Raw genomic sequence first — 17653 nt, forward strand, 5'->3', positions numbered from 1 at the left:
GCACTGAGCTCAGAGGAGAAGCTCTCCAATAAAACTCTACCACTCCCCATCAATACAGAGTTTCGGGGGAGATGGCTGGTCTTACACAACTGCCATGAACCTAATCCCCTGACAGGAGGGGGCTATACTGATCAACGATTGGCCAGGTGCTGTCCTCCAACATTTATTCCTCACAAAGGCCCTATCCCACAGGCACTAGCATCATTTACATTTCAAAGAGGCTATAAGGTGAGGGCCAGGCTGCCACCCCCGAGGCTAGGCCCTCTGTCCTACAAAGTACCTTTCAAATGCCCCCTCCTCCAAGAAGTCTTCTTTGACTCTTCCCAGCAGCCAGAAGTGGCAACCCTGCTCTCTCTGCACAGTATTGCCTGGGTATGCTTCCCTCCTCTCAGTATGAGTTACTCTGAGGCCCAGAGACCAGCAGGTTCTGGGATGTGAGCGCCGGAACCTTCCTGAGGCTGACCAGAGCAGCGAGGGACCTCACTAAAAGGCCACTGTGCAGGTCAGAAAACACAGGAACCTGGGAGAGCCACGCTCAGAAACCCGGCCCCTGCCAGGGAGGCCGTTCACCCCGAGAAGCACAGTGACAGTGGACCCTGCGGCAGGCAGGCAGGCAAGGACCCCTGCCCAGCCCATGCCCACACCTGAACACACAGGGCACAGAGTCCCATCTGGCACCTGCCTCTGCCACTGAGCCACCATGACGAATGCTCCCTGTCCTGCTTCCTGAATCCCAGCACCAGGTGGCGCGCCTGGCTGGCAGTCCTGTGCCTGCACCTAGCACTACAGGTGACGAGAGTTCCTGGCCCTTCCTGTCTGGCCTCCAAGACTCATATGGAAGAGAATCCTCAGATGTAAGCTGGGAGGGGGTTCAGATGCTAGGAACTCCCAAAACACAACAAATCTATCCTGCAGCCCCCTGTTAACCATATGCTCCTGGTAGCAAGGACCCTATCTCACCCAGCCTGTGTCCCCCACGGTGTCTAATCCTAAGGGCCACCTACAAAAGGACAATAGTAGTGACTGCCTACCACACAGCTGCCATGTGCAGGTGTCATGCTGGGTCCTCACCACGCCCACTGCAGGAGGTACAAATCAAGTCATTTTATAAGGTAAGGAAATAAACCTTGTAGAGAACAAATGACTCAAGTGCCCTGAATCTCATAGTAACAAATCCAAGATTCCAACACAGGTACAGCAAACTGGAAACACGTTTTCTCCACTCTGCCACCCTGCTGTTGTAGTAAACGTTCACTCAGTGAATGATAGCCATATATGAAAAGAAAGTGGCTAAGAAGAAAAACAGTCCCTCTCTCCCCAGCCAAGCAGTTTCGATCCTAATCCCTGGGTGGGCCTTGATGCTGGGGGTTTCAGAACATGCCTGGCACATGTTCAGGTCACCAAAACCCTCCTAGCATGCAGCCATTTGCCAAAAGGATTTGTTTGAGGCTGCGATCTCTCTAGTTTTGAGGGTGCTGATCGGATACCCCTAACAGGGACAGGGTTGGGAACTGGAACAAGGTAGAGCTGAACTTAACACGGCTTTGAAGCAAAGATCCAGAACTCAGGCCAGTGCCCCACCTGCACGTCTTGCTGGGCCTGACAGGGCACTGGGGCTTGTGGGGTGGCTGCAGCACTCAGAGGGAAGAACTGGTGGGCAAAGAAAGGGAGAAGGGCCTCAGACAAGGAGAAGGAAATTAAAGTTTCCATCGTGGCCAGCTGCAGTGGCTCACACCTGTAATCCCAGCACTTTGGGAGGCCAAGGCAGGCGGATCACTTGAGGTCAGGAGTTCGAGACCAACCTGAGCAACATGGTGAAACCCCGTCTCTACTAAAAATTCAGAATTACCCAGGAGTGGTGGCGTGCATCTGCAATCGCAGCTACTCGGGAGGCTAAAGCAGGAGAATTGCTTGAACCCAGGTGGCGGAGATTGTAGTGAGCCAAGATCGCACCACTGCACTCCAGCCTGGGTGACAGAGCGAGACTGTCTTAAAAAAAAAAAAAGAAAGAAAAAATTTCCATCTTAACTCTACAAATGGACTTGAAGTCCAAACTCTTTCTCATCCAGCTACTGCCAGCTCCCCATCAAGGCCCACACTTTGGGAAAACCCTTAGAAACTTCTTGTCATTGGTAAAAAAAATATTGACCCAGGACTGGTCACGTGGGCCACAGGTGGCTTCATAGCACACACAGAACCCAAAGGTGGGGCTCACAGAAGCAAAATAACTTGCCCAAGAACACACAGCTAAGGAGGTCGGATTGAAATCCACCCCAATTTATGTGCACAGACAGAAGGGGAGAAAAGAGATGTGGGGCAGGTGGATTTCTGAGGGCAGGAAATACCAGTGGGAAAGCCAAAGACAGCAGAGTACAGACTGCAAAAGCCCAGTGCTCTCTGGAGTCACTGCAGAAAGCGCTGAACACATTCAAGGCTCAACCCATCAAGCACTCTTTCCTTTGAGGCTGTTTCCAACAGGAAATTCCAAGTGTCCCTGTCAAGCAGGGGAAATGCCATGCTGGGTCCAAGGCAGCAGGGCAGCCTCCCCACCCCGCCCCCCGCCCCGCCCAGCCCCACCTACAAGAAGAACAAAGTGCACCAGGCAGGAATGTGCACTCAGGCCATAGCCAGCCTCAGCCTGGCTGGGAGGAGGCTCATTCTTATCTGTGGCTTGATTAAAACAAGCTTGGATTACACCACAATCTTTAAGCCCCAAGGCTGGGGGTGTTGTCACCAGGAACCTGTTCCAGGCGCACGTCATGCCCAGGCCACCGCTCTCCTTGCCCTCATCAGTGGCAGGGCTGGCATCCTGCGAGGGGCCCTTCCCAGACCACAGCCCCATCCTTCCTCTCCCGCCGCCCACCTGAAGGCCCCAGTATGCATCCTCCTACAGTTCTGGCTTCAACTCTGTTCCCGAGACCTTTACTGCCCTAAGTCCACTACTCTGAGTACTGAGCAAATGAAAAATCTTTCCCCATCCCCAGAGTCCTCAAATCCAACCATTCTGGAACCCAGTTGTGGATGGCTAGGCTCTAGCCTCCCTCCTCTTCAGTCCCATCACCTTGGGAAGACAGAGCCAGAGGGTACTGAGGAATTCGGTTGCGGGGGGAGGGGGGGGGAGGTGAGGAGGGAGTCCTAGGAGCAAATGGAGGGGCACAAACTGAAGCGCCCATGGGGCAAATGTAAACCAGGAGGCTGGTGGTGTGGGACAACACAGAATGGTGGGGCCTAAGGGCAACCAGCTTAAATACTGGCAACAAATTCAAAGGAAAGAATGTAACATTCCTGTGTGGGCCAAACAGATTGCACACAGGCCCAGGTATATCTGAGTCACCCGTGTGTAATCTGGTCCAACCCCTCCGCAGAGATGGGAAAGCTGAAATCCAGACACAAGGAAGGGATCATGAGTAAGTTTGTGCTGGCGATTACTGAGGAAGTCCAGCATAAAAATTAAACCAAAGCCTAGGCCGAACAGTGGCGTCCATCTGCTTGGCTGTGAACCTGGTGAGGATGCTGCACTTGGCCTGGCAGCAGATGGAAACTCTGGAATGCCAGGGCCATGGGTGAGCCACAGGACCCCCAGGTAAAGGACTGAGAGCCGGCCATGCAAGCCCCTGGGACTGACCCAGACGCAGAACTGACCAATGCGGCGGCAACCATCACCCAACTCCGTGGGGCTGTAGATCTCAGAGGAGGTAGGACAGTGGCCCCGGGGACAGTAACACAGCAGAGAGGGAAGAAGGGTGTGGCCTCTGTCTATGGCCTGGCCAGAAAGGCCACCGCAAGCACCAAGGCTAGCAAAGGAGGAAGAGGAAGAAGCAAGAAAACCCCTGACATCGTGACGGACTAGCATGGGCCGCAAGTCAGGGTTGTGGTTCTTTAGCGTACCTCTTAACAGGGTAAGCGCCTTAAATGCCCTTTCCCCACCAACCTGACAGGGTTTAGCACCAGGGATCCTGGCCAGGACAGGCCCCAGGGCTCTAGGATCTATCAGATCAGGAAGAAAGGGGCATTTAAGGTCTCCCTCCTGTAAGATCTACCTTAAAGAACCAGATCCCTGACTTTGCAGCCCAGTGCCATGCTGCCTTTGAGCCTGAAATGGAAGTCTGTGCCTTAGTTCCAAGTCACCAGGCACTGGTTCCTTGCCCTTGCAGGCACAGGGCATTAAGATCAAACCAAACCTCCAAGCCTCACCTCTCACAAATAAGTAGGGGCCAGTTACCCCTCTGGGCAAGCCCTCAGGCCCCTATCCCTGCCAGTTAGCAGCTCTGCCTCCCACAGCGCCTGAGGGCTGGTCCATGCAGCCAGCCAGGAAACCACAGAGGCCAGGTCAGAGTGGCCTTTTAATTCAACTCCCGTGGCGACCCTGAAGAGCACTGCCGCAGACTGAGGGGCTGGAAGTAGGCTATGCCACCCCTGCCCCATGACAAAGGCTCTGCAGCAAATCACCAGGATGGGGGAAGATTAGTGCAGAGTGGGTGGAGAGTCTCCCTGAAACGTATGACAGCACTTAAAAACCAATTAGAGGCTGGGCGTGATGGCGCATGCCTGTAGTCCCAGCTACTCGGGAGGACGAAGTGAGAGGAGGATCACTCGAGCCCAGGAGTTCAAGGCTGGAGTGCGCTATGATTGCATCGTGAAATAGCCACTGCACTCCAGCCTGGGCAACACAGTGAAACCCTATCTAAGAAAATCCAATTAGAGACCTTGGCTTACATGCAATCAGAGAACTAATTAACAAGGACCAGTAATTAAAATTAAGTTATACTCTCTAATTCAGTTTTATTTATTTATTTATTTATTTTATTTTTTATTTTTTTTTTACTGTTTCAGAACTAATTTCAGGATCCAGTTTCTAGCCTAGACACAACCCAATCCACCCTGGGCCAGAACTGTCAGAATACCTTTCCTGAAACTGTTCTCCTCAATTACCTAAAAACCTTCAATGGCTCCCCAATGCCCCCAAATGAGGACCCACGTTGCCTCTGGCTTCCTTTCCACACTCACGGCTCACTGCCTCCCAAGCGGCTCACTGCTCTGGTGGGATGGGTCCACCCATGGTCCGTGAGCCAGGCCTCAAGCCCTCACCAGGCACACAGAGAGTCCTCTTTGACCCCATCCCCACCCCGTGCTCTTTTCTTCTGCAAACCTCCCAGTGTGGTCTGGGGCAGTCAAGCCGCACCCCTTCTTCCTAACTCTCAGGGCATCTTGACCTCATCGCCCAGGCTGACCACAAGCTCCAAACAGGACTTTCTTGTGGACATTGCTCAGGTCCTAAGCATGCACAAACCCACTCACAGGCACTTGGCTGAGAGAAATCTCAACCATTAGGGCTACTCCCATTTTCTCTTCTGAGGAGGAAGAAACTGAGGCTCAGAGAAACAGTGCTAGCCTGGGGACCCACGGTGGGACAGCAGGGTCTGCACAGGGTTGGCCTGGCTCAAGCTTCCTTTCCCACATGGCCCCATGCGCTCCAGATAAAGGCAACTATGAACCATGTCCCCGTCATAAAGGAGATAAGACATACACACGGGATATGGTGATTGCGCAGGATGCAATTTAGTGCTCAGACTTTCCTAAGTGCTCTGGGCTTTGGAACCTTCGGAAAAAGGCTAGGGAAGCAGGGATGGCCCAGCAGCCTGGGGAAAAAAACAAAAACAAAAACAAGCAAACAGAAACATCTCCAAATGAGTGGTCAAGCGGAAAGCATGGGGCAGAATCAGGGGACTGGTGTTTTTCCATTTCTTGTGAACCGCATGCTCCCACAGCCTTCTCCCACAGAAGATGAAAAGCTAGTGAATGAATAAAAGCAGCAAACGATGGTTCATTATCATCAGAGCTCTGTCACTACCTAGCCCGCCCAGGCTGCAAACCCCCATCAGAAGCTCTGCTCAGTGGAACCCCCTCAAGGCCACATATGCAGCCCAGCGCCAACGCTATCTGAGGCCCATGCTCTAGCCCAGAGCAAGAGGCCGGTAAGGAAATCCAAGGGCCTCCCTGCTTTGGGTCTCCTTTCTCTCTCCATCCACCTCCAACTGAACTAAGTGCCCCTCCTGCAGAGCCAAAGTCGGGAAAGAGGGGACTGAATTGGGAGAGCAGAATCAGACCAATGGACCACTCCGGACCGGAAAGCTGGGGCCCTCAGGCCAGGCCGGGCTTCTGGGGAACCATTACCACCACTGCTTTTGCCAAGTTTCCATCTGTGGCCTGCCCTCAACTTAGTTCCCTTGGAGAACCTTCCTCCCTGACATTTAAGGCACGTAACTCCAGGGGGCTGACCCACACTCACTTCGGAGTGGGCATGTGATATAGACCTGGCCAGCTAGAGTATCATGTCATCCAGTCCAACGTGGCTGCTGGCTCAAGGACGGGTGTCATGGATTGAACTTTGTCCCCCAACAAGATAAGCTGAAGTCCTCGCCTCTGGTACCTATGAACATGACCTTACTTGAAAACAGGGTCTTTGCAGATAAAATTAAGTTAAGATGAGGTCATCAGGGTTGGCCCTAACCCATTATGACTAGTGTCCTTATAGGAAAAGGAGAAAGCCAGGTAAGACACAGACACCCAGGCAGGGATGGCCAAGTGGGGAGGCAGAGACTGCAGTGATACTCCCACAAGCCAAGGCTTACCTGGGACTATGAGAAGCGGGCAAGGCAAGGAAGGGTCCTCCCCCCGGGGCTTCAGAGGGAGCAGGGCCCTGCTGACACCCTGAGTCCAACTCCTAGCCTCCAGAACTGAGAATGAATTTCTGTTCTCTTAAGCTACGCAGTTTGCGGTGACTTGTTATGGCATTCCTAGCAGGCAAATACGACATGTATGTGACCCAAGCCAGGCCAACCTATGAACATGACAGCCAGCACCAGCCAGCCTGGCATCTCTTCCTGCAGGGCTGTTAAGCCAAGGGGATGAAGCTGCAGGCAACCAGTTTCACATGACTTGGCACAAGCCCACCCAAAATGACTTTCACAAGGAGCATGAAAAGTGAAGAAATATTTCTGACGACAACACACGTGAGTCCTTAATGGCCTGAAACCTGCCAGACCTATCTTTGGACCTTCTGAGACATTCGGGCCAATAAATTCTATTTACTGACATTTCCTTAAGATTTTTCTTTCATATTGACAACTGCTACTTACAACCTGAAGAGGCTTTACATTTTCTCATAACATGGTGTGATTTGTTTTCTGACATAACATGTCCAAATGAATAGAGTGCCCAGCGGTCATCCTTTTGGGCACCTACACTTCTGACATCGATGGTAGTAACACTCAGAGCACTGCCACCCTTCTCTTTGGCAAGCACCTTCAGCCTTCAAAGCTTTGTTTCAATGATGGCCAGTCCTTATGCCAAGGGTGCATTTGGTTTTTGTACAACAAAAAACAATTCCGACAAACTCAGAATCATGAGTGAAGATGTGTCTGGTTTTAAGTGCTGACTAAAAATGACTTTAATCATAAGGACGGAATGTTAGGAGGGAGTGGAGTCTCTAGGGTGTTTCAACAGCTTGACATGAGCAAGAACCCAGGCTCCTTTCAAGTTTCTATTCTGCCATGCTCGCCATGGTAGACCTTTGTCCGCATGCCTGTCGCCTCATGCTCACAAGACAGCTGCCAAAGCTCCTGAAACTCCCACAAAGTATCTGGAAGGGGGCAAGAAGGGGCCAGGGCGGAACAGCTAACCCTTTGAAAGAGAAGAAACACTCTTTCCCAGCTGGGCGCTGTGGCTCACGCCTGTAATCCCAGCTCTTTGGGAGGCCAGGGTGGGCGGATTGCTTAAGCTCAGGAGTTCGAGACCAGCCTGGCCAACACCATGAAACCCGGTCTCTACTAAAAACACAAAAATTAGCCCGATATGGGGGCACACACCTGTAACCCCACCTACTCAGGAGGCTGAAGCACGGGAATTGCTTGAACCCAGGAGGCAGAGGTTGCAGTGAGCCGAGATCGCACCACTGCACTCCAGCCTGGGCGACACTGCAAGACTCTGTCTCAGAAAAAAGAAACTCTCTCCAGTCACGTCTCACTGGTTAGAAGTGCACATAACATGGGCACCCCCGCTGCAAGGGAGGCTGGGAATGAAGATCTCATAACAGGCTCAGGCCAATCATTACTGCCACCCAGACGAAAAGGGACAGTGTAGACAAGGAGAAGTGAAGATCTGCTGGGAAGGACACTTTGCAGATATTAATGATACTAAAGAATAACAGATTCCATTTGACCCTTAAAAGCCCTACAAAACCCTTTCTGTGGCTTCTAGGTAGACCCTGGGGGAAAGTCAGCAATACACAAGAATCGCGTGTGGAAGGCCTCCTGCATGCAGGGTTCTTTGCTCGGTACCAAGGTGAGTGCCCGCAAGGAGCCCACAGGTAAATGTAGTCAGCTTGGAGGAGGTGAGGGGACAGAGGGGAAGCCAGGAATGCTTCTGCCAGCAAGTAACGTCTGGCTGGAGAAGGTTGCAACCAGCACGTGCAGAGGTAGGGAGAGAGTGTGCAGCTGTTGCTGGTGTCTGAGTTGGGAGTGGCAGGGGGTGAGGCTGCCTGGCTGGCAGGACCAAACTGGGAAGGGCCTCGTCAACCATTCTCCAGGGCTTAGACTTTAACCTAAAGACAATGAAAGGCCAGGAAAGGTTAGATCAGAGGAGTGACTCAGATATTATCGATGAAAGATCATTCTGCCAGGTGGGGGCTGGGCTGAGGGAGCGAGAGCCCAGAGCTGGGGATGCCAGCCAGAGGCTTGGCAATAATGGGTAAGGGGGACTGGGAGACTGACTGGGGTCACAGAACAGAAGGACGGGGGTCAGCTGTGGGTAAGGAAATACCCAGAGGGAAAAATCAACAGAACCTGGAAGCGGAAAAGATGGGGATGTGGACGGACAGAGGCACCGGGCTGGCTACTCGGGTGGGAGATGGCGGGGAGACCTTCATGACAATCTAAGAAAACACAGCACAAACAGGTTTGGAAGGGACGGAGGGAGTCAAGTTACAAACACGGTCCCTCCAGGCAGAGAGACGCTTGGCAAAGGTTCTAGGCCTGCCATGGGGGTGGGCACCGACAATCCCTGCTGCTGAGAAGTGCAACTCCTGCTCAGCTTCCCTTTCGAGGAATGGCCTTCCTGGGACAAAACAAAGGCCAGGGGGCAGCAGGCCGGAGGAAATACTCTCACTGCCTTAAATAGAAGCAAACCATCTGGCCAGTTGGAGAAAGTTTACACAAGGAGGACCGGGTTGCACTCGGTGCATTTTAAAGAAAGCCCAGCGGACACACGGGTTCTCCCACTGGTGCTGCCAGCCTGGAAAATAACAGCTGAGACTCAAGGAGGCAGGATCGGCTGCCTCATCTCCAATTGCCATGTGTGGGGTGGGAGGAGGCACTTCCACTCCCCTACTTCCCTGCAAGCCCCTGAGTATGTCCTGTCTAGGGAGACCCTGCTGCCACACAGCAAAAAATAAGTGACTCACTCTTGAGTACCACATGCTCCAAATGGTTCTCCAAGAACACCCAAGTGGCAACTTCTGTCCTATCCAAGGCAAGAGAGAGGAGCAAGGGCTGATGGCGGGCACCCAGGGGTCGCAGGTGGCCGAATACTGCAGCCAGCTTTTGAAGGCATGGATGCACACTTTGAGGGCCTGCCTTGGCTCCTGCACCCCACCTCAGGTCGTGTTTCCTCCCTTTATTCCCTCCACCCAGAAAGGTGACAAATCCAAGCCCTGGATGTGAGGGGGGCTGGCAAGAGTAATTCTGGAAAGATGGAGTCAGGTGAGGAATGGTTAGAGACCCAGGGAGCCGAGTCACAGGACCTCAGTGACCCCATGGCAGGCTTACCGAGACCTCCAGTCACCAGCATTGGGTAGGCCCACACGTTTGGAGGAGGAAGTGAGTGTCGCTGGCCCATCAGCAAGCAGAGCTGGCAGAGGTCAGGCGAGTCCAATGCCCAGCTCTTTAGTAAACGCGCCCTGCAGTGCCGGAAGAGACTCAAAGTCCATCCAAGACCGATTCTGTCTTCCCACTAAACTGGAAGCTCCTTAAGGGCCGGGACGTGGCAGTTTGCTCTCAGCTATATGCCTAGTGCTCAGTATGTGGCCCGGTCTGCCTGGGCACTCAGGACACCTGATGGACAAGGAACCAATCAAACGGTGATGGCCACACTCCACCCCCAGGACCTGACAGCCAACAGTCGCCACCACCTGGCAGGCCCACAGCTCTCTGCACATACACATGCCTCAATTTCCCACTACAGGGAAGCTGAGGGTCCCAGGACTCTGCCCCAGACACCATGGTTTTCAAACTCTCTCTGACCTCAAATGTCTTTCCTGAAACGAAATCTAACATGCAAACTCCAGATCAAAGTTAGACCCCAGATCAAACACAGATCAAGAAAGAGTGGCTGGGCAAGGTGGCTCACACCTGTAATCCCTGCACTTTGGGAGGCCAAGGCGGGTGGATCGCTTGAACTCAGGAGTTTGAAACCAGCCTGGGCAACATAGTGAAACCCTGTTTCTACTAAAAATACAAAAATCAGCCAGGTGTGGTGGCGCATGCCTGTAATCCCAGTTATTCAGGTGGCTGAGGCAGGGGAATCGCTTGAGCCTGGGAGGCGGAGATTGCAGTGAGTCCAGATCATGCCACTGCACTCCAGCCTGGGTGACGGAGTGAAACTCTGTCTCAAAAGAAAAAAAAAGAAAGAGCTGCTCAGGTGAAGGGAGTGGTGAGCAATTCATCCCCCTTGAAAAGCAGGTACCCCTTCAAGGAACCCCTAGGGGTGCCTCAGAGCCAAGCTTGAAAGCTAATCCAATGAGACCAGAACCCACCCTGCGCCTCCAAATGTCTCAGCATGTGAAACAGAAGACAGCAGGTGGGGCGGAAGCCCTTCCATTGGAAAGCTAACTCACTCCCTAATCCCTGCCACGGTTATGGCTATGGAGTACTCACCTCTACAGTTTTGGGCTAAGAAACGCCAAGAATAACCACCTATTTCAAGAACAACTCTGTTGTGAGAAATTCCAACACATTCCACTCTGAGAGCACCAGCATTTTCACCCTTTTGTAGCTGGAACTTGCACCTTCATCTCTGCCTGGAGGGACCATGTGGAGGAAGGGGAATAAGACAGCAGAAAGCACAGAGACTTGGGTGGCAGAGTCCCCAGGCCAAATCCCAGCTCCGCCATTTAAAAGATCTGTGACCATGGGCAAGTTATTTAACCTTTCTCAACTTCAGTTTCCACATCCAAAAGGTAGGGTAATTAATCGTTCCCGCAGCTTGTAGGACTGTCTTTGGGTTTACATGAGGGATTTTTTTTCAAGTGCTTTATAAACCACTCCCAAATGTTAGCTCTATTTACACTGATTTTATTGCTGGGCTCCTAGGAGGCCAAAGGCAACAGACTTAGTTTCTACTAAAGGTCTTTTATTACAACAGACGCCAGGCATCTAGGGCGGCCTGTTGTCTGAAGAACAGCCTGCTTCTCCCATAATCCCAGGCTCTATACAAGGTCAAAGTCTCAATGCCAGGCCCTAGGTGACACTCTGACCCAGGGAGGCCTGGTCTGGGTTGTTCTTACCCTAGGGGTCTTATTTGTCCTGCTGTGAGGGTCAAAGGAACCCCAAGTGGGGGCAGGTGGGGAGATCCTTCAGTGGGGCCAGAGACTCCCTGAGAGTGACTCAGTGGGCTGGAAGTTCGCCCCCAAGCCTCACCGGCCTTCTGGCTCACTCTATATTCAATATAATACCTGCCCGCACTACCACCCTCCCTCCAAACCCAGGTCCCCAAGGGTCTGGTGGTACAGGAAACAGCCCTACATTTCCCATCCCAGGGTTAGTCCCTCACTCGGAACTGGGAAAGGGGCTGGGCACAATCTCCCAGATGCCCCAAAGACTTGGAAAGCACTCTGGTGGCTTTCTGAGCAGGCACATCTGGCCCAACCACACCTTTTGTCACCACTGTTTAAAACCAGTGGTTCTCAGACAGAGGGTCAACATCACCTGGGTACCTGTTACAGATGTGGATTCTCAGGCCCCTCAGACCTGCTGGTTCGGAGACCCTGGGAATGGGGCCAGCCACCTGTTTGAAGACGTGCTCCCTGGGGGTTCTAGTGCACACTCAAGTTTGAGAACCATTACTTCGATCCAGTGGTTCCCACCCGCCCCTCTCCTGGCTGCCTGTTGTCAGAACCACCTGGGGGCCTCATGACAGCCAATGCTCAGGAGCTGCCCCAGAGATCTGGACGTAATTGACGCCACCCCATCAGCACTTCTTTTTAGAAATGCTTTAAAAAGAACAGGCGGTGCAGATGACTTACACGGCAGTGAAGCTGCTCTGTATGGTCCAGCAATGGTAGATGCAGGTCACTACGCATTTGTCCAAACCCACAGAATGTACTACACCAAGAGTGAGCCCTACACACATGGGGGACTTCGGGTGATCCTGATGCATCCAGGGAGGTTCACTGATTGTAGCAAATGTTCCAGGCTAGTGTGGGATGTTGACAGTAAGGGGGGCTGCATGTGTGTCAGGGTAGGGCAGATACAGGAAATCTCTGCACCTTCCTCTCAATCTTGCTGTGAACCCAAAACTGCTCTAAAACAGAGTCTATTAAAAATCAATCTCCCAGGTGACAGTGATTCCAGTGGTCTCTGGAACCTGGGCTGATGCCTGGGAGGTAGACGGAACAGCCAGGCTTCGGAAACAGCAGGTAAAACCACCCGGTTGCGGAGTCATCCGGGAAGGTTCTAGAGAGAGGGAAGTCAGACTGACAGCTAAAGTAGGGAGAGATAGGTGGGGGAAGAAAGTGAAGAGCAAAGGCTTAGAAGTACTTCCTTGCAGCCCACCCCGCACTTCATGCATCCAACCCTGATTGAACATCTTCCTTCCTCACATCCCCTCCACCCTGTCAGTGGGTCAAGTGCTGGCCTGGGATTCACCCCACTTAGAGGCAGAGTCCCCACTTCTAGCGAGTGAACTGAGCCAGTCCCCCATGTGTAGCTGCTTCGACCTCATCTGGAAACAGGGTACTGTGGGGCTGGACTAAGACACAGCCCAGTGCCTGGCACAGGGCAAACAAGTAATAAACGCAGGTTTTAATAAACTGGTTGACAGAAACTGGAGCCGACATCTGCTGCATGGAAAACAGCATCCAGACAACGGGTGATCTTATCTCCCGCCAGTACCACCTCTCTGGCTTGGAGGTTAGTCTTAAAGTACAGGAGGGAACCCTGTATCTCCTTGCCCAGAAACAGAGCCTATATTCCCGAAGACACGCTAAAACCATTGGGACCAAAAAAAAACACTTCAATCTGTACATGCTCACTGTCTATTCTAACTAGACACTGGGCCAGGGCTGGGGGTGCAGGACACATACTCCCTTGATTACAGAGAGGCTCCAGTCTAGTGAAGAGCAAGAAAGATGCCACTGGGGCTACTGGCTTCTAACCAGGCAGCCCATCCTTGGAGCATGCATCCCTCTTGGCAAGGGGAGCTTCAGGAGGGGCAGTGCCATGTCCTGATATGCACAGTGGCTTGAGAACCAATGTTCTAGAGAATCTAAGGGCATATATTACAGAAAACAGCACTCTCTCTGCCTCTCATGGCTTTTTTCCCCCTTTTGTTTCTTTCTTTTATGAGCCTTTTTCTGACACATAACATGATAAGAAAGCAAGCACATGCCATAAGTGAATAGCTTGAATATTCACAAACTGGCACCCAAGAGGAAGACTGAGGACAGTTGCAAGACACCAACAGGCTCCTCACATTCCCACCCGGCACCCTGTACCCAAAGGTGACTGCTAGCCTGCCTCCAGTCCCCAGAGAGAAGCTTGGCCTGGTGAAGATCTTCACATAAATGGACTCAGACACTGAATACGCCTCTGCGCCTGGCATCTTTGGCTATGTTTCATGCCTATGGGACTCATCCGTGGTTGATTCTTACTGCTGTATTCGATACAATTCCATGACCCGACGATAACACAGTTCACGTACGTACCCATTCTACAGCCAGTGGGCATGCATGCTGTCTCCCTTTGAGGCCACCAGGAATGCTGCTGCTGGGAACACTCATTCTACACGTGTCTTTTGGTGGACACAGCCCTCCTTTCTCTTGGGTATATGCAGGGGAGGGTTTGCAGGGTCAAAGGGTCAGCATCTCCTCAGCTTTAGCCAAGCCATGTTCCCAAATCCCACACCAACCCTCGGCCCCTTACTCTGCTTCATTTTTCTCCCTGTCCTCCTCCCCCACCTCACTTGCCACCCACACATATTTCTGTTTTCAGTCTCTCAACCTAGACACAAGCGCTCCATGAAAGTAGGGATTTGGGGTCTGTTCACTGGGACTCTCCTGAGCCTTGGCAACTGCCTGGCCCAGAGCAGATACTCAAGGGACATACAAAGGCCACCTGAACTTCTGCGCTCACCTGCGCATGAGCTCGGGAATCCTCTCAGCTGTCCCCTCCCATGCCTCCCTCCCACAGTGCCTTTCCAAAGTCCAAGGACCCAGCCTCATCCGGTCCTAGCCCCAACTGCCAGTCAGGCCTCGGGTAGAAACTGAAGGTGCCCAGCGGTCCCTACCATTCCCCAGGCAGAGCGTACAGCCTCTTGGGAGAAGTCCAGCCTCAAGTCTCAGCCTCGTGAAGCCAGCTGACTGGAGTAGCAATGACTCCACAGACCTTCCTGAGCACTAGCTGGGGTCTGAGCACCCAGCAGACGGGAGGAGCAGCCAGGGCACCCCATGAGCTCACAGCTAGGGAGGTGAATCAGGCAGCCTCATGAGGCTAGGGCATGTGAGGTGTTTAGGCCACAGGAGAGTTCCAGTGAAGCTGAACCTCACCCGGTCTGGAGAAAAGGAGGGAGGGCTTCGCAGAGGAGGTGTCTCAAGAGTTGCCTCTTCCAAGATGCCCAGAGTTCCCCAGATAGAGAAGGCTGGGGTGGACGGTGTGAGTAGAGACTGGTGTGTGCGAAGCAGGAGAGTGGCCTGGGTGCAGCAGGGTTGACGGGCAAAGCCCACGCCTGGCCAAGCAGAGGGAACTGTCCGGGAAGGAGTCAGAAAGATCACAGGGGAGGATGGTGGCAAAGACCAAGAACCGCCAGGCCAAGGCCTCTGGGGTCACCCAAGGGCAGTGTGGCCATGAGGGCTTCCGCAGCCTACCCATGCTGCAAGCTTGGTGAACTGCAGACTGACTCAGCAGGTCTGGGGGCCCGGGAGTCTGCATTTTTCATGGGCGCCCCATCAGTGCAGCTGCCACTAGTTTCCAGACCACACTGGAAGCAGCGAGGGCTTAGGGAAGCAGAATTAGGAGACCTCAGCAGTGCACCCCCAAGGGAAGAGGGACCAAGAGGAGCATGGCAATGTTAAAGAGGAACAAGGGTCTTAACCAGCTCAGCCCACCCAAGGCTGGATCTCAGTGCAGCAGCCACAGCTCTACTTCACACCGCCAGCCCATTCCAGAACGTTCCACACCACCTTGGAGCAGTGCCCCTCCTCCAGAGCCTCCGACCCTGGCGTTGCCGTGGCAACAGCCCACAAACAGGGGGAGCCCAGGCTTCAGTGCCATAAACAACTCTGACAGATTCAACAAATAAAGATGTACTACAGCAATTTGTGGGGAATTTATGAGAAATTAAAAATTCAACTTGGACAATAAACAACTCATTTCAGAATTTGCCCCACTTAAAGTTAAATAAACTGCATGCGAGCATTTTTCAAGCATGATGTTTTAAGGCTAAAAACAGGCCCTGCTGGGAATGCTTCCTGAGCCTCCAAAACTGGGTGCTGCTGGGAGAGCACATCACGTATCTGCTCACATCACAGGGCACTTTTACAGCTTAGAAAGCACCTGGCTCACCCACCGGGTGCTCCCAAATGCCACCCAGGAGACCACAGGCCGAGGATGAATAATGCTGTCAGGATTATGAGCCTCAACAGGCGACTTGCCCAGAGCACAGTGACTCCCCAAGGTCATAAGGCTGGTCAGCGTCAGAGATGGCATGCAAACCCATCAGCCAGACTCCAAATCCACGGTGCATACACAGGCAGCCACATGCGCGTTTGCTATACACAGAAACACCGCATCCAGGTGCGGCCCAACGTGGAGAGCTGGCTGGGTTCTCTGGAAATCTGTCCTGCTGAAACAGCACCCAAAGAGCTTGCTTCAAGCAGACTGACAAATTCTCGCGCGCACACACTCGCTCACACCTTCACTCACTCACACACACTCGCTCACTCATACTCACTCCCTGCCCAGAGGGCGGGAGGCCTCAGATCCCTGGATTCTGTAGCATGAACAGGGCAACCTCACCAAGCTGACTTCAAGATGAAAGGCTAAGAAAGGGAACAGATGTGCGAGTATACCTGGGAGATTTTCTAGCCCCGTTTTCTGAAAAATCAGGGATTCACAGAAGGCGAAAGTGAAACGGGACCCATGAGATCCTATCAGCTGTCAGACAGAGAAAAGAGCAGAGCCCAGCCCAGGCCATGCGGGGATAAGAGGCAGAGGTGGGGATGAGAGGCAGAGCCAGTGGGAACCCAGTCTCCAGCGGGGAACGCAGTCTCCTGCGGCCCTGGCCTGCAGCATAGGCAGCCATGGCTTCATGCTCTCCCATGGGGGCCACATGACCCAGGGCTCACCCACCAGGCGCCCTCCTGGTCATTCTCACCATGCTTGGTGGTGCCAGGCACCTTGATGGAGAGAAAAAGGATCATGGCCCATGATTCCGGTGTCACCACAAGCTGTCTCTCAAGGGGTTACTTACTGACAGGTGGGAGAAATCCATCAGCCCAGCGAGAGCCCTCCCCAGCTCCCTGCCCCGATCTTCCCAGGTGGCCCCACACCTGTCTGTCTCCCTGAGCTACTGACGCAGAAGAGGTCAAGGACTTGGTCATCTTAGACTCCCCAGAGGGCAGCAGGGGACCTGCCACTGGGGCCTGGGTGAGCGCCCAGCAACAGAAGGAATGAAGGGCTGAGCCCCTGTTAGGGCCCTGGGCCTGCAAGCCCATCAGCTCCCTCAAAGGATCAATCATAAACTGATTATAGAAATGAGCCCATAAGACGATGGCCACAGGGGCATCTGGGAGGGCCAGGCTGGAAGGTCGAAGCCAGAGTGGCCATGCTGGACTCTGGGTAGGGACAGAAGAACTGGGTCTCCTCCCACAGAGGACACGGGACACATTGCTGCTCTGCCTTGAGGTCCACAGGGTCATGAGGCAGGGGTGGAGGGGGTGCGGGTCATGAGGAAGGGGGGAGGAGGTGTGGGTCACAAGGTTGGGTGGAGGGGGTGCTGGTCACGAGGCACGGGTAGAGGGGGTACAGGTCACAAGGCAGGGGTGAAGGGGGTGCTGGTCACGAGGCAGGGGTGGAGGGGGTGCTGGTCACAAGGCAGGGGTTGAGGGGGTACAGGTCATGAGGCAGGGGTGGAGGGGGTGCTGGTCACGAGGCAGGGATGGAGGGGGTGCAGGTCTCAAGGCAGGGGTGGAGGGGGTGCAGATCATGAAGCAGGGGTGGAGGGGGTGCAGGTCACAAGGCGGGGACGGGCGCTGGTCATGAGGCAGGGGTGGAGGGGGTGCTGGTCACGAGGCAGGGGTGGAGAGGGTACAGGTCTCGACGCAGGGGTGGAGGGGGTGCAGATCATGAAGCAGGGGTGGAGGGGGTGCAGGTCTCGAGGCGGG

At 53.5% G+C, this 17653-nt stretch overlaps 1 protein-coding gene across 4 annotated transcripts in view; it reads right to left on the bottom strand.

Moving 5' to 3' along the window:
- ITPK1 (inositol-tetrakisphosphate 1-kinase) overlaps positions 1 to 17653 on the bottom strand; it is a 182115-nt gene that overhangs the window by 101249 nt on the left and 63213 nt on the right. Inside the window, exon 1 of one of the 4 annotated variants that reach the window (XM_077941649.1) lies at positions 9825 to 10078. The exons of the other annotated variants lie outside the window; for them this stretch is intronic. The gene's annotated coding sequence lies outside the window, so the exon portion shown is untranslated. Of the gene's footprint in view, positions 1 to 9824; positions 10079 to 17653 lie in introns of those variants that run through there. 4 annotated transcript variants of the gene reach the window in all.

Source organism: Macaca mulatta, chromosome 7, assembly GCF_049350105.2.
Source record: "Macaca mulatta isolate MMU2019108-1 chromosome 7, T2T-MMU8v2.0, whole genome shotgun sequence".
Taxonomy (NCBI): domain Eukaryota; kingdom Metazoa; phylum Chordata; class Mammalia; order Primates; family Cercopithecidae; genus Macaca; species Macaca mulatta.